General features: G+C 43.8%; 1 protein-coding gene across 19 annotated transcripts in view; it reads right to left on the bottom strand.

Moving 5' to 3' along the window:
- Window positions 1-15,083, bottom strand: part of erg (ETS transcription factor ERG) — a 211,580-nt gene that overhangs the window by 95,255 nt on the left and 101,242 nt on the right. The window lies entirely within an intron of this gene.

Genomic DNA, 15,083 nt, shown 5'->3' on the forward strand with positions numbered 1-15,083 from the left:
TTTAGGTCAGGTCCCTTCCTCAGACCCTTCTCCACCTGAAACGTGCCCTATCGCCGTTCTCCAAAGATGCTGCCTGATCTGCTGAGTTCCTACAGCCATTTGTGTCCTTTTGTCTATTAACCAGCTCCTTGTTTCTACTGCAGTTGTACAGGGTCTTGGTGAGACCACACCTGGAGTATTGCGTACAGTTTTGGTCTCCAAATCTGAGGAAGGACATTATTGCCATAGAGGGAGTGCAGAGACGGTTCACCAGACTGATTCCTGGGATGTCAGGACTGTCTTATGAAGAAAGACTGGATAGACTTGGTTTATACTCTCTAGAATTTAGGAGATTGAGAGGGGATCTTATAGAAACTTACAAAATTCTTAAGGGGTTGGACAGGCTAGATGCAGGAAGATTGTTCCCGATGTTAGGGAAGTCCAGGACAAGGGGTCACAGCTTAAGGATAAGGGGGAAAATCCTTTAAAACCGAGATGAGAAGAACTTTTTTTTCACACAGAGAGTGGTGAATCTCTGGAACTCTCTGCCACAGAGGGTAGTTGAGGCCAGTTCATTGGCTATATTTAAGAGGGAGTTAGATGTGGCCCTTGTGGCTAAGGGGATCAGGGGGTATGGAGAGAAGGCAGGTACGGGATACTGAGTTGGATGATCAGCCATGATCATATTGAATGGCGGTGCAGGCTCAAAGGGCCGAATGGCCTACTCCTGCACCTAATTTCTATGTTTCTATGTTTCTATGTTTCTACAAAGTCACATTCTGTATACCACCTTGCACAACCTGTGTCACACACAGGGCTTTAAACCCGATGAGATACCTTTGACATGTAGTCACTGCTGTAGTAGAGGGGTGCAGATATCGGTGATCCCTTTTCATGTAATTGATGAATTTGTTCTTTGATGTGCGTGTATGGATTTTCTCCCAAACAAACCTTCCCGGCAACTATGCGTTGCTGAAACAATTACAGATCAGGTGGACAGGACATGGCCGAAGAATGTCTGATGACACATACTTTATGGGGAATTGGCTGAGGGCAAAAGGTTATGTGGTGGATGGAAAAGGAGATTCAGACCTCCCTGAAGAGTTTCAGCAGTGACGCACATAACTGGGAACAATGAGTATTTGTCCATCTTGTTTGGCATACTGTAAACACATGAAAAATGATGCTCGATCAAATTGGGAAGGTAGAATGGAGGAAGCAAAGAGAGAAAGAGAATCACGAAAATTAAGAACCACCGATGTACAGCGTACCTACACCTCCTTCACTAATGTGGAAGGAAAGTTTGTGCCTTGATTGATCTAATTAGCCATCTTCCTGCACATCCAAACACTACAGACTAGATCCCATAGTCTTAATCGAGAACAAGGGGCAGCATGCTGGTGTGGCGGTAAAGCTACTGCCTTATGCCTCTGTCCCACTGAGGAAATCTGAAGGGAAACCTCTGGAGACTTTGCGCCCCACCCAAGGTTTCCGTGCGGTTCCCGGAGGTTGCAGGTGGTTGCCGGAGGTTGCAGGTAGTGGGAGCAGGTAGGGAGACTGACAAAAACCTCCGGGAACCTCCGGGAACCGCACGGAAACCTTGGGTGGGGCGCAAAGTCTCCAGAGGTTTCCGTTCAGGTTTCCTAAGTGGGACAAGGGCATTATTAGCTTCCTGCGCTCCAAGGAATAAAGTTCTAACTTGCTCAATCTCTCCTTATAGCTCAAGCCCTTGAATCCTGGCAACAGCCTTGTAAATCTTCTCGTCACTCTTTCCAGCATGATAACATCCTTCCCCGGGCAGGGTAACCAAAATTGAACACAATATTCCATTTGCAGCCTCACCAATGTTGTGTACAACTGCAACATAACTTCCAACGCCTGTACCCAATACTCTGACTGATGAAGGCCACTGTACCAAAAGCATTCTTTATCATCCTATCTACCTGTGATGCCACTTTTAGAAGCTAGCACACATACTTTAACCGGTCTGGATGAAGGCTTTGATGGAAAGAAGGAGTATTAAGTGCTTGAACAGTGACGATAATTCCTTGGCAAGTCTTGAAATAGCATCTGAAGTTTTGCAGGCCCCTGGTTAGTATAGTACAACTCAGGAACAGGCCCTTCGGCCCACAATGACTGTGCTGAACATGTTGCCAACAGCAAATAATCTCATTCGCATGCAAGAGATGCAGGTTCGACCCTGTCTATGGGTGCTGTCTGTACGGAGTTTGTACCCTCTCCCCGTGACCTGCGTGGGTTTTCTCCGAGATCTTCAGCTTCCCCCCACACTCCACAAAGACGTGCAGGTTTGTAGGTTAATTGGCTTGCTGTAAACGTAAAATTTGTCCCTAGTGTGTGCAGGGTAGTGTTAGTTTGTGTCGGTGCGGACTCGGTGGGCCAAAGGGCCTATTTCCGCGCTGTATCTCTAAACTAAACTGCACTAAACTAAACTAGACAAGAAGTGGACGGCTCGATTGTAATGATGTAATGTCTTTCTGCTGTCCGGTTGGCTCGCGACAAATGCTTTTGCTAAACTAAACAAAAAGATAGGAAAATAACAATAAAAACATCAACAATCCTTGAAGAAACACCACTTTGCAATTCATTTTCAGTCAATGACCTAGTTATCAGATGCAGTTACGCCCCCGTCCCACTTAGGAAACCTGAACGGAAACCTCTGGAGAATTTGCGCCCCACCCAAGGTTTCCGTGCGGTTCCCGGAGGTTTTTGTCAGTCTCCCTACCTGCTTCCACTACCTGCAACCTCCGGCAACCACCCGCAACCTCCGGGAACCGCATGGAAACCTTGGGTGGGGCGCAAAGTCTCCAGAGGTTTCCGTTCAGGTTTCCTAAGTGGGACAGGGGGGCATAACTCTCGAAAGTTTAAAGGATATTTCAAGGAAAAATGTTGATCATTTTTTCTTACTTTGTGAAACATGTTAGCTCATCAATTTATTTCCTCTGGAAAGCACTTTAAAGGTGATTCATCGTGTTATTTAGACAATAGACAATAGACAATAGACAATAGACAATAGGTGCAGGAATAGGCCATTCAGCCCTTCGGGCCGAATGGCCTATCCTGCACCTATTGTCTATTGTCTATTGTCTATTGTCTAAATAACAAGATGAGATTACAAGATCGAATTAGAATGGAGTGAACTATTATTGTTGCATATTACAGCGGAACGTTTGACATATACAATGCATCTCTGCCATTGGAATTAGTTGTATAACGGGACCAGGTCAGGTGGTGAGGTTGTTCTCACTGTCCATAGCATTCAGCGACGAAAGATATTCATCGATCAAGAATCGAATTAGAATGGAGCTAACGTTTCACATAATAATTATAAAGGGATCAAAGTTTTAATTGTAATATGCTTTAACCTTTCTAGGGTTACTGCTTGTGATAAGTGCGTCATTGTCTGGTCAGGCAGCATGGTGGCGTAATGGTAGAGTTGTTGCCTCACAGCGCCGTAGACCCAGGTTTGATCCTGACTACAGGTGCGGTCTGCATGGAGTTTGTACGTTCTCCTCATGACCTACTTGAAATTTCTCCAGTTTCCTCCCACACTTCAAAGACATGGTGGCAGATGGTGACAGGGAAAGGGGAGATGCAACGAGACCTGGGTGTCATGGTACACCAGTCATTGAAAGTGGGCATGCAGGGGCAGCAGGCAGTGAAGAAAGCGAATGGTGTGTTGGCATTCATAGCAAGAGGATTTGAGTATAGGAGCAGGGAGGTTCTACTGCAGTTGTACAGGGTCTTGGTGAGACCACACCTGGAGTATTGCGTACAGCTTTGGTCTCCAAATCTGAGGAAAGACATTCTTGCCATAGAGGGAGTGCAGAGAAGGTTCATCAAACTGATTCCTGGGATGTCAGGACTTTCATATGAAGAAAGACTGGATAGACTCGGCTTGTACTCGCTAGAATTTAGAAGATTGAAGGGGGATCTTATAGAAACGTACAAAATTCTTAAGGGGTTGGACAGGCTAGATGCAGGAAGATTGTTCCCGATGTTGGGGAAGTCCAGAACAAGAGGTCACAGTTTAAGGATAAGGGGGAAGTCTTTTAGGACCAAGATGGAAAAGCTTTTTTCACACAGAGAGTGGTGAATCTGTGGAATTCTCTGCCACAGAAGGTAGTTGAGGCCAGTTCATTGACTATATTTAAGAGAAAGTTAGATGTGGCCCTTGTGGCTAAAGGGATCAGGGGGTATGGAGAGAAGGCACGTACAGGATACTGAGTTGGATGATCAGCCATGATCATATTGAATGGCGGTACAGGCTCGAAGGGCCAAATGGCCTACTCCTGCACCTATTTTCTATGTTTCTATGTTTCTATACAGGTGTGCAAGCTAATTGGCTTATTAAAAATTGTAAATTGTCCCTAGTGTGTGCAGGATATTGTTAATGTGCGGGGATCACTGGTCAGTATGGGCTCAGTGGCCGAAGGGCTTATTAACAAGCTGTATCTCTAAACCAAACTAAAAAATAAGAGTTTGGGCAGAGTGCATATTACACTGTTCCTATAACAATCTCCCTTCTCACAACCCATAAACCGCCACCCAAATGGAACTAGATTGCTACAGTAGCTCCCCAATTAATGTTAATTAACCAGGTTAATTGGTTTGGCATCACCTAAAGCATTCTGCTGTGACTCTAATGGATGAGCATTAATGAGGCCACAACATAATACAGGTCCTGACTTCCCAAGGAGTATATCAGGAGCTCCAACATCACTGATACATCAGGGAAGGGAGATCACACATATCGGGATTTCCAATCACCAAAGCTAGGGGAACTAGCCATCTGAAGTGAACTTTACATGGGAACCTAGGTCAAAGAGTGCGAACCTTGATCAATAAAACAGGAATGTAACTTTTAAAACCTCAAACCACTGGAAAAGTAGCAGGGACATTCTGGTCTTAATGCTAACGTTGAAAACTAACGTGGTGTGTGAACGTGTTGAATCCTCAGCAGTCTCGTGTGTCATTTTATTGGGAGGCAATTTCCTTTTTAAGAACACTGTGTGTGTTTCCTCTTCAAAACTGTGTATAGTACTTAGCATGCCCGGTATGTTGGTATGGCGATGAAGAAAGTAGCCAATGTTTAGTAGCAAGTCTGCATATTTAATCATAGATAAAGGGACCAAACTGTTACAGTTTACACAGGCAACGAGGATGAAGGGACTGGCAATGCAGCTGTTGTCGGTTAGAAAACGCTGTGAATTTGAGTCCCACAGTAAAATTAACTTATGCTTTGATTTTTGATTTGATTTTTGCTTCGGATTTCTTGCAGCTATGTCTGTAGCTGGGTCAACCTGCCAGTCTTCAGGCAATAAACTGAATAATTAAAGCAAATCTTTGCAAGTCAACCAACATTGAACATGCAGCTACACTGCATTCGATGGTTCAATGGTGCTTTTATTCTCACGTGCAAAGCGCTAATACAGTTTAAATGTAGTTTTTAATTATTTTTTGTCGGGGTATGTGTGTGGGGGGGTGGGGGGGGGGCGGGGGGTGGGGGAAACTCTAAATTCTTTCCCCTGCACGGGAGACCCGACCTTTTCTTTGTCGGGTCTCCGTTGTCGTTGGGGCTGCTACGTGAAGCGGCCTTCAGCAGGAACGACCTGGGGCTCCAGTCGCGGAGCTGGCCGAGTCCGGAGCGGATGGAGCTATGGTGGAGCGCTGCTGTGGCCCGACCCCCGGAGTTTCGGAAGCTCCTACCGCAGGTCTGTGGACTGAAATACCGGGAGCCCGCGGGTCCCTGGTTGGAGACCGCTTTTCGGGGCTTCCGCAACGGCGACTTCTCCCGCCTGAGTTGCGGGGTTGAAGATTACCTGGAGCGGGGCCTTACATCCCTGCCCCGCGCGGCTTGGAATTGCCGCGGGACTTTGTGAGCGCCCGCCGGGGCTCCAACACCAAGACCCGGTGCTTGGCCTTGCATCACCCGGTGTGGCTTTAATGGCTGCGGGACATTTAACATCGCCCGCTGGGGGCTTTGACTCTGTCTTTGACTCTGACATGGGGGGAGAGGGGAGTGCAGGGGAGAGATATGGTTTTTTTTGCCTTCCTTCACAGCGAGGAGAAGATGCGCTGTGAAGGATGTTTGTGTAAATTGTGTTGTGTCTTGGGGCTTTTTCGTTTTGTATGTATGACTGCAGAAACGACATTTCGTTTGGACCTCAATGGGGTCCAAACGACAGATAAATTGTATTATATTGTATTGTATTGTAAAAAAAAATGTTCATACAAACAGCCCAGGAGATTATTGCCATAACCCCGATCTTCGAATTGCAAGTGTGCATTAGACCTCACATTGTTTTAAGATATCGATAGCCATGTGTCACAAACGTCAACCAACAGACATCTTGAACTGTTCTCAGTCTTGATGATTCGGATCAACCCATCAAATCTGCACTGACCAGTGATTACCCAGTACACTACACTATCCTACACACTAGGGAATATTCGCAATTTTACCAAAGCCACTTAACCTACAAACCTGTACATGCGGTCACAGGGAGCATGTACAAACTCTGTACAGACACCACCCAAAGTCAGGATCGAACCCAGGTCCCTGGCACTGTAAGGAAGCAGCTCTATTGCTGTGCCATTGTGCTGCCCTCCTGCGCCACTGTGCCTTCAACTGAGTTTCATAATTGGAATGACACAGTTACTTTGTGCTGCGCATACCCTCTTTAAGGACAGTATGCTGCAATCTTTTATTCTCAAGAAACATCTTCAGTAGAAATGATGGTCATCTTTTAGAAGCTGCACATGCCTCTCTCTCTGCGCTCAAATGGTGCAAGCTGCCAAAGCTGCTAAAGCAAAGGCTTGATAAAGCAATCTTACAGCATCTTGCAATCTGCCTTGTCGTCAGAAACCACAATAAGTTGTGATATCAACAGAAAAGGCCTTAAGGGGTTGCAGGAAAACTTAACCACACATTGGCCAATTGCTCAGTGCTTCAAAGCTGTTGTAACAATGCATAGGTTCAGTCCAGGCATAACCTGCACTTGACATGAAATTTCAAAGGTTTGAACCTCGTACAAGCTTCCCCATAACGCAAATATTTCCTATCATTTTCACCGCACAAGATTCGCATCCAAACCACCAAATATTTTAACCACCTACTGAATTCCAATTAAAAAAAAAACCTCATTGGAGACCCTCGGGCTATCTTTGATCGGACTTTAGGAGTAAAGAGGTTCTTCTGCAGTTGTATACGGCTCTGGTGAGACCACATCTGGAGTATTGTGTACAGTTTTGGTCTCCTAATTTGAGGAAGGACATCCTTGTGATTGAGGAAGTGCAGCGTAGGTTCACGAGATTGATCCGTGGGATGGCGGGACTGTCATATGAGGAAAGATTGAAAAGACTAAGCTTGTATTCACTGGAGTTTAGAAGGACTGGACAAGCTAGATGCACGAAAAATGTTCCCAATGTTGGGCGAGTCCAGAACCAGGGGCCACAGCCTTAACATAAAGGGGAGGTCATTTAAGACTGAGGCGAGAAAAAACTTTTTCACCCAGAGAGTTGTGAATTTATGGAATTCCCTGCCACAGAGGGCAGTGGAGGCCAAATCACTGGATGGATTTAAGAGAGAGTTAGATAGAACTCTAGGGGCTAGTGGAGTCAAGGGATATGGGGAGAAGGCAGGCACGGGTTATTGATAGGGGACGATCAGCCATGACCACAATGAATGGCAGTGCTGGCTCGAAGGGCCGAATGGCCTCCTCCTACACCTATTTTCAATGTTTCTATGTTTACCTTGCAATAAACATTATTCACACCAATCCCTTTACCATGTATCTGTATACTGTGGATGGCTCGATTGTAATCATGTATCGTATTGTCTTTCCACTGACTGGTGAGGGAGCTCTTCAGTGTACCTCGATGCATGTGCCAATATATAAATAAACTAAACCAAACAAACAAGATTGACCATTCATATTTACAGATCAGTCTTCAAGAGCACACTCTTTAATAATACGCAGACAATCAATGGATAATGCATGGTATTTTGACTTTAATGTTCAACATATATGAAACCCTCCTGTTACATTTCAACGAGACACAACATATGGTCAACTGCTCCATTTTCTCTAGTGTCAAGCCATCGCCTGATTACTTGTGTAAGGTGTATTTTGATGTGCAGAGGAATCTTAGGATGCCAACCCATACTTCCCTGAAAGTGGCAACACAAGTAGATGGAGTGGTAAAGAACATGTCTGCTATGCTTCCGTCAGTTGGGACATTGGCTGTAAGAGTCAGGAAGTCATGGTGCAGTTTTATAGGGCTTTGCTTGGGCCACATTTGAAGTATTGTGTGTAGTGGGGAAGCCCTATTTCAAGAAGGATGCGGAGGCTTTGAAGAAGCTGCAGAAGAGGTCTACCAACAACGCTGCTTGGATCAGACGGTTGGACAAACTTGAATTGTTTTCTCTGGAGCACAGGAGTTAAGGGGAAAGCCGACAGAAGTGTATAAAATTGTTCGATAAATACTAGACACCGTGATACAATTCAAAATACTACTATATAGACTACATTATTCGAAGGCAAAATTAAATAGGATTTTTCCAATATTTCCCCTCTCTGTGATAGATGTCAATTTCATGAAGCCAACAACGCATACCTTTGTATGGTGGCCGATTGGGAAAGGGGGAGATGCAGCGAGACCTGGGTGTCATGGTACACCAGTCATTGAAGGTAGGCATGCAGGTGCAGCAGGCAGTAAAGAAAGTGAATGGTATGTTAGCTTTCATTGCAAAAGGATTTGAGTATAGGAGCAGAGAGGTTCTACTGCAGTTGTACAGGGTCTTGGTGAGACCACACCTGGAGTATTGTGTACAGTTTTGGTCTCCAAATCTGAGGAAGGACATTATTGCCATAGAGGGAGTGCAGAGACGGTTCACCAGACTGATTCCTGGGATGTCAGGACTGTCTTATGAAGAAAGACTGGATAGACTTGGTTTATACTCTCTAGAATTTAGAAGATTGAGAGGGGATCTTATAGAAACTTACAAAATTCTTAGGGGGTTGGACAGGCTAGATGCAGGAAGATTGTTCCCGATGTTAGGGAAGTCCAGGACAAGGGGTCACAGCTTAAGGATAAAGGGGAAATCCTTTAAAACCGAGATGAGAAGAACTTTTTTCACGCAGAGAGTGGTGAATCTCTGGAACTCTCTGCCACAGAGGGTAGTTGAGGCCAGTTCATTGGCTATATTTAAGAGGGAGTTAGATGTGGCCCTTGTGGCTAAGGGGATCAGGGGGTATGGAGAGAAGGCAGGTACGGGATACTGAGTTGGATGATCAGCCATGGTCATATTGAATGGCGGTGCAGGCTCGAAGGGCCGAATGGCCTACTCCTGCACCTAATTTCTATGTTTCTATGTTTCTATGTTTCTATGTAAGTTGTATAAAAATTCAACATTTTTGGGGGGACATTTTAAAAATTATTTCTGAAGTTATCAATATCCAACTGGACCCAGAGCCAAAATTAATAATATTAGGATTATTAGAACATACCACAAACTTTACGATAAGTCAAAGACAATTTCTTGATAACTGCGAAAAAATTAATACTAAAATTTTGGAAAAAACCAGCAGCCCCCACAATTAAAATGTGGATTACGGAAATGACTGAGACCTTGCATTTGGGAAAAAATAGGATTTGTCTTAATTGACAAACCAGATTTTTTTGTTAGAAATATAGTCTTCATTTATTGAATTTTTGAAAAAGTAAATTGGTTTAACACAAATCAGGGTTGAAACCTGAGTTTGGGATTGGATGAACGGATTGGATACACAACATTTCCTGGAACTATCTCCATAATCTTGTTATTGGGAGTTTCCTTTTGCGTCTCCTTTCTTTCTTCTCTCTATTACTTTCTCTCATCTTTTTCTCCCTTTATCTTTATTCTTTAAAAAAAACCTGAAGCTATGTAAGAAATCTGAAATTAAATTGTGGCTTACTATTATTTGTATACATGCTTCTAATAAAAAATATTTTTTTTTAAAGTGGGTTAACATAGAAATATAGAAAATAGGTGCAGGAGTAGGCCATTCGGCCCTTCCAGCCTGCACCGCCATTCAATATGATCATGGCTGATCATCCAACTCTGTATCCTGTACCTGCCTTCTCTCCATACCCCCTGATCCCTTTAGCCACAAGGGCCACATCTAACTCCCTCTTAAATATAATAATAATAATAATAATACATTTTATTTATGGGCGCCTTTCAAGAGTCTCAAGGACACCTTACAAAAATTTAGCAAGTAGAGCAAAAACATGTAAGCGGAATGAAATAAATAGTAGAGACATGACTAGTATACAAATTAAAGACAGAATTCAATTCAAATATAGCCAATGAACTGGCCTCAACTACCTTCTGTGGCAGAGAATTCCAGAGATTCACCACTCTCTGTGTGCAAAATGTTTTTCTCATCTCGGTCCTAAAAGAGTTCCCCCTTATCCTTAAACTGTGACCCCTTGTTCTGGACTTCCCCAACATCGGGAACAATCTTCCTGCATCTAGCCTGTCCAATCCCTTAAGATTTATGAGAGGGATGGATAGGGTGCACAGTCAAAAAAAGTCAATTGGGCAGAAATATCAACAACTGGAGGACATAGCTTTGAGATCAGATCGGAAAAGGTTTAAATTATTTCTGTGTGCCTTTTATTTAGACAGAGAACAGTGGGTGCCTGGAGTACACTGCCAGGGTTGATGGTGGAACTAGAAACAAAAATCGCATTTAAGACACTTTTAGATGGTCACAGGATATGATGGGATGTGGATCACCACAGGGAGAGGGGATTAATTTGTCATCTTATTCCATACAGGCATTGTGACTGAAGGACCTGTGATTGTGCTGCACTGTTCAATGTTATATGTTCTCTATGTTGATATTAATAACCAAGATTCGTGGAAAACACTGCCACAAATATGGTGGTCCAAATCACCCCAGTCTTTATTGAAGGGACGGGAAACTCTTCAGAGCAGATCTCGCCCTTGCCAGTAACTCACTGGAAGTCCAGTGGGAATAACTGCAGTTCAAGGAATTTCCCATCCTGTTTCACAGCTATCTCCGCACAACATCAAAAATGCAAATTCACGACATTTTGCTGAGAATAGCAGCCGATTAAACAACTTCTAAATAAAACTAAGCAAATATTGAAAGAAGCATAAGTAACTGATAACATAATTATTGGTTTCACAAATTATTTCCAGTAACAACTTGACACATGATAGGCACAAAAAGCTGGAGTGACTCAGTGGGTCAGACAGCATCTCTGGAGGGACAGGTGACGTTTCGGGTCGAGACCCTTCGTCAGCCTCTGAAACATCACCTATTCCTTTTCTCCAGAGATGCTCTCTGACCCGCTGATTTACTCCAGCGTTTTGTGTCTACCTTCCATTTAAACCATCAGCAAATGTAGTTCCTTCCTACACAGTTTGGCTCATGCTGCTGAATAGGAGGAACGCAATCGGTTCCACAACTAGTGCCCCAGAAGGAACACCAATACCTTCTTCATGTTCATAAGGTCTAGCAGCAGAATTAGGCCATTCGGCCCATTGTGCTTACTCTGCCATTCAATCGTTGCTGTTCTATCTCTCCCTCTCAGCCCCATTCTCCTGCCTTCGCCCCATAACCCCTGACACCAGCACTAAGTAAGCAGTTAATTATGCAGTAATTAATTTTGTGTGTTTGCCCAAACCTATTGCACAGTTTCCATGATAATAGCATGATTTTGGGGGAGAATAAGAAGACTCCTCTCATTCGGCTATTCAATAGAGACCATGTGGAGTGGTTCAGATGAGAAAGAGAGCTGTAAGTCGTTAGGTTGCTTTCTCTGTAGACCCTGAGGGTTTAGCTTTTAGACAGGTCATAATTAAATTTACTCCGCTTTCCCCTCTTGGTGAAAACGCTAATCGATTCACCACAGCCCATTTCACCTGAAATGGATTCCCCACTTCTCACCTCAGGCAGATTGATTTTGGACTGTGAGCACAATTGTTAACCCTGCGTTAATTGGGTGTGAATCACCTTAGAAATAACATTTTTTTTTAATTTCAAAAATAAAAACTGCATTCATAAAAAAAAATGTTTATACAAAAGAAATGCACGGCTTTCTTAACATTCATGGTCTCGGTCAGCAATTCAGTTCAGTTCAGTTTATTGTCACGTGTACCAAGGTACAGTGGAAAGCTTTTGTTGCGTGCTAACCAGTCAGCAGAAAGGCAATACATGATTACAATCCAGCCATTTAGTGTAGAGTTACATGATAAGGGGATAATGTTTAGTGCAAGATAAGGCCAGCAAAGTCCGATCAAGGATAGTGTACACTGAGTTTGGGCACAGCCTGTGAACAGACAAAGAAGGAACTACTGTATGTCTGTGTAGGTGCTAATGAAGAACCGTTGAACATTGACCGTTGAACTAAGCATCAGTGCATGCCTTTGCATGGACGCATGTGGCTTGGAAATGCGCTGGTTCATGCAGATTCACAGCTGCTGCATGAATCAGACTGCTCGGGATCTGCAGGTCCCTGCAGCTTTTGCAAATGTGAAACCACGGACTTTGTGCCTGAGCATTGGCTCAGGACCTCAGCACCCTTCCTGCCTTGAGCAGAGAGGATGTTCTAAAGCAAACACGGTCTTTGTCTGGCTCTGCTTATTTAAAACACTCACATTTGTTGACATTTAATCCCAAAATGAGTGTGGGGAGGAAACGAGAATAAATTACATTTCAGACAAAGTAATTTTTGAGCCAGTTTCTTCCCCAGTCAGTTAGGGTTCATTTTACGCAGGATGGGACCACAGATGCTTGTTTACACTGAAGATAGACACAAAATACTGGAGTAGCTCAGCGGGTCAGACGGCATCTCTGGAGAAAAGGAAAAGGTGACTTTTCGTGTCGAGACCCTTCTTCAGACTCGACCTATTCCTTTTCTCCAGAGATGCTGCCTGACCCGCTGAGTTACTCCAGGATTTTGAATGAATAATGAATGAATGAATAAGTTTATTGGCCAAGTATTCACATACAAGGAATTTGCCTTGGTCTATCCAGGGTTCATTTTATTCCTGTCTGTATACTTGTTTTTTTCATTCTGGGCAACTAAAAGTGCACATTGTAGACTATCAAAATGGTACACATTCTGTGACATAATGTCCCCACTAGCTGCTAAAGCTGAAACATGTACAAACTCCGTAACTCCATATAACTATATGCCCCTAGGTACAGGGAGGCAAGTGGAGACAGCAAACCACACATACCAACAACAAGATGAGTGTGGTGAGATTATGAAGCTCATCTACACCTCATCCTCTACCACAGAATCTTTTTTCATGCACTGGCATCCCAATCTTCCGTACAACCTATTGCTGACAGAGGAGCGATTGAACTGTGGACCATTTGAAGGAAAAAATAGAGAAAAACCTATGTTTTTAACTATCTAACTAAGCTATGTGAAACCATGGCTACCATGGTTGTCAGGGGTTATGGGGAGAAGGCAGGTTAGGAGAGATGGGGTTAGGAGGGAGAGATGGATCAGCCATGATTGAATGGCCCAATTCTGCTCCAATCACTTATGAACTGTACACTGACAATCAATGACATATTGAATCTGAATCTGAATCAATGACATATTAATCAGCAAACTCATCCAACTCCTAGGAGGGTAAAGACAGCAACCCCAAAGCCATCAGTTATCTCACCCATCCGTTAGTTTAGTTTAGAGATACACCAATGAAACACGCCCTTTGGCCCACCTCGTCCACGCCAACCATCGATCACCCGCACACACGGGTTCTGTGTTATCCCACTTCCGCATCCACTCCCTGCACACCAGGGGCAATTTTGCCGAGGGCCAATAAACCTACAAAACCCGCACGTCATAGAGATGTGGGAGGAAACCGGAGCACCCGGAGAAAACCCACGCGGTCACCAGGGAAACGTGCAAACTCCACACACAGGCGGCACCCAAGGATCGAACCCGGGTCTCTGACGCTGTGCGGCAGCAACACCACCACTGAGCCACTGTGCCACCCTTTTACAGTGAATATAGCCAGGCTGAAACTAATGTTATCCCTTTCACATACTTTCTGATGAGATTCTCTACAGAATGATTAGGAGTAGGAAGCTTGGACAATTATTCTGTTTCTAATTCAAAGCAATTGGGCAAGCAGTCGTGTCCCCCCTTCCCCAATATTCTCAGACAATAAATCTGAGACCTTCCAATGTGTGCTAAGCCATGTAGGCAAACACTTTAATTCTGATTCCGAATGTTTTATCTGAATGAAATTTGATGCATTTTTCTTTTCTTGATAATTTGAGAGAGTATAATGCCCCTGTCCCACTTAGGAAACCTGAACGGAAACCTCTGGAGACCTTGCGCTCCACCCAAGGTTTCCGTGCGGTTCCCGGAGGTTGCAGGTGGTTGCCGTTAGACTGAAGAAGGGTTTCGGCCCGAAACGTTACCTATTTCCTTCGCTCCATAGATGCTGCTGCACCCGCTGAGTTTCTCCAGCATTTTTGTGTGCCTTCGATTTTCCAGCATCTGCAGTTCCTTCTTGAACACAATATTCATGCAGACTGACTTGAAAAACATGAGCACCCAGGAGGGAGCTACAGATTTTTACCTTGCAGCAATTTTGGTTGTTTTATGTAAGATAATGTACATCTGGAAATAAGTTGCGTACTCGAACCTAATCAGGTATTTATATATAGTCACACATGTGTGATTACAAGCTGAAATTCACGTTCAAAAAAAAAAATAGAGAAGTGATACATTACACACAGCCTTTACCATAGAGAGTGTCTGTATATACACAGAGAGTGTCTGTATATATTCTGCATGAACATATAACATGATATTCACAGAGGTTTATTCCCTTGCTCGTTGTCCGTTACACAGTGAGTGCTTTATAGCTGATCAGATGCATAACATTAAAAGGAATACATTTTACTCTTTCTGCCTGAGGTGCTATTCCATGTATAAATTGACTTGATTACTTTATAGCGACTAAATGAGTTAAAACGCAGCCGTTTTCTATTCAGATTCACTAATACCTACAAAAAAAAAACTTTTAAAGCCTCACG

The sequence above is a fragment of the Leucoraja erinacea genome, chromosome 13, assembly GCF_028641065.1.
Source record: "Leucoraja erinacea ecotype New England chromosome 13, Leri_hhj_1, whole genome shotgun sequence".
Lineage (NCBI taxonomy): Eukaryota > Metazoa > Chordata > Chondrichthyes > Rajiformes > Rajidae > Leucoraja > Leucoraja erinaceus.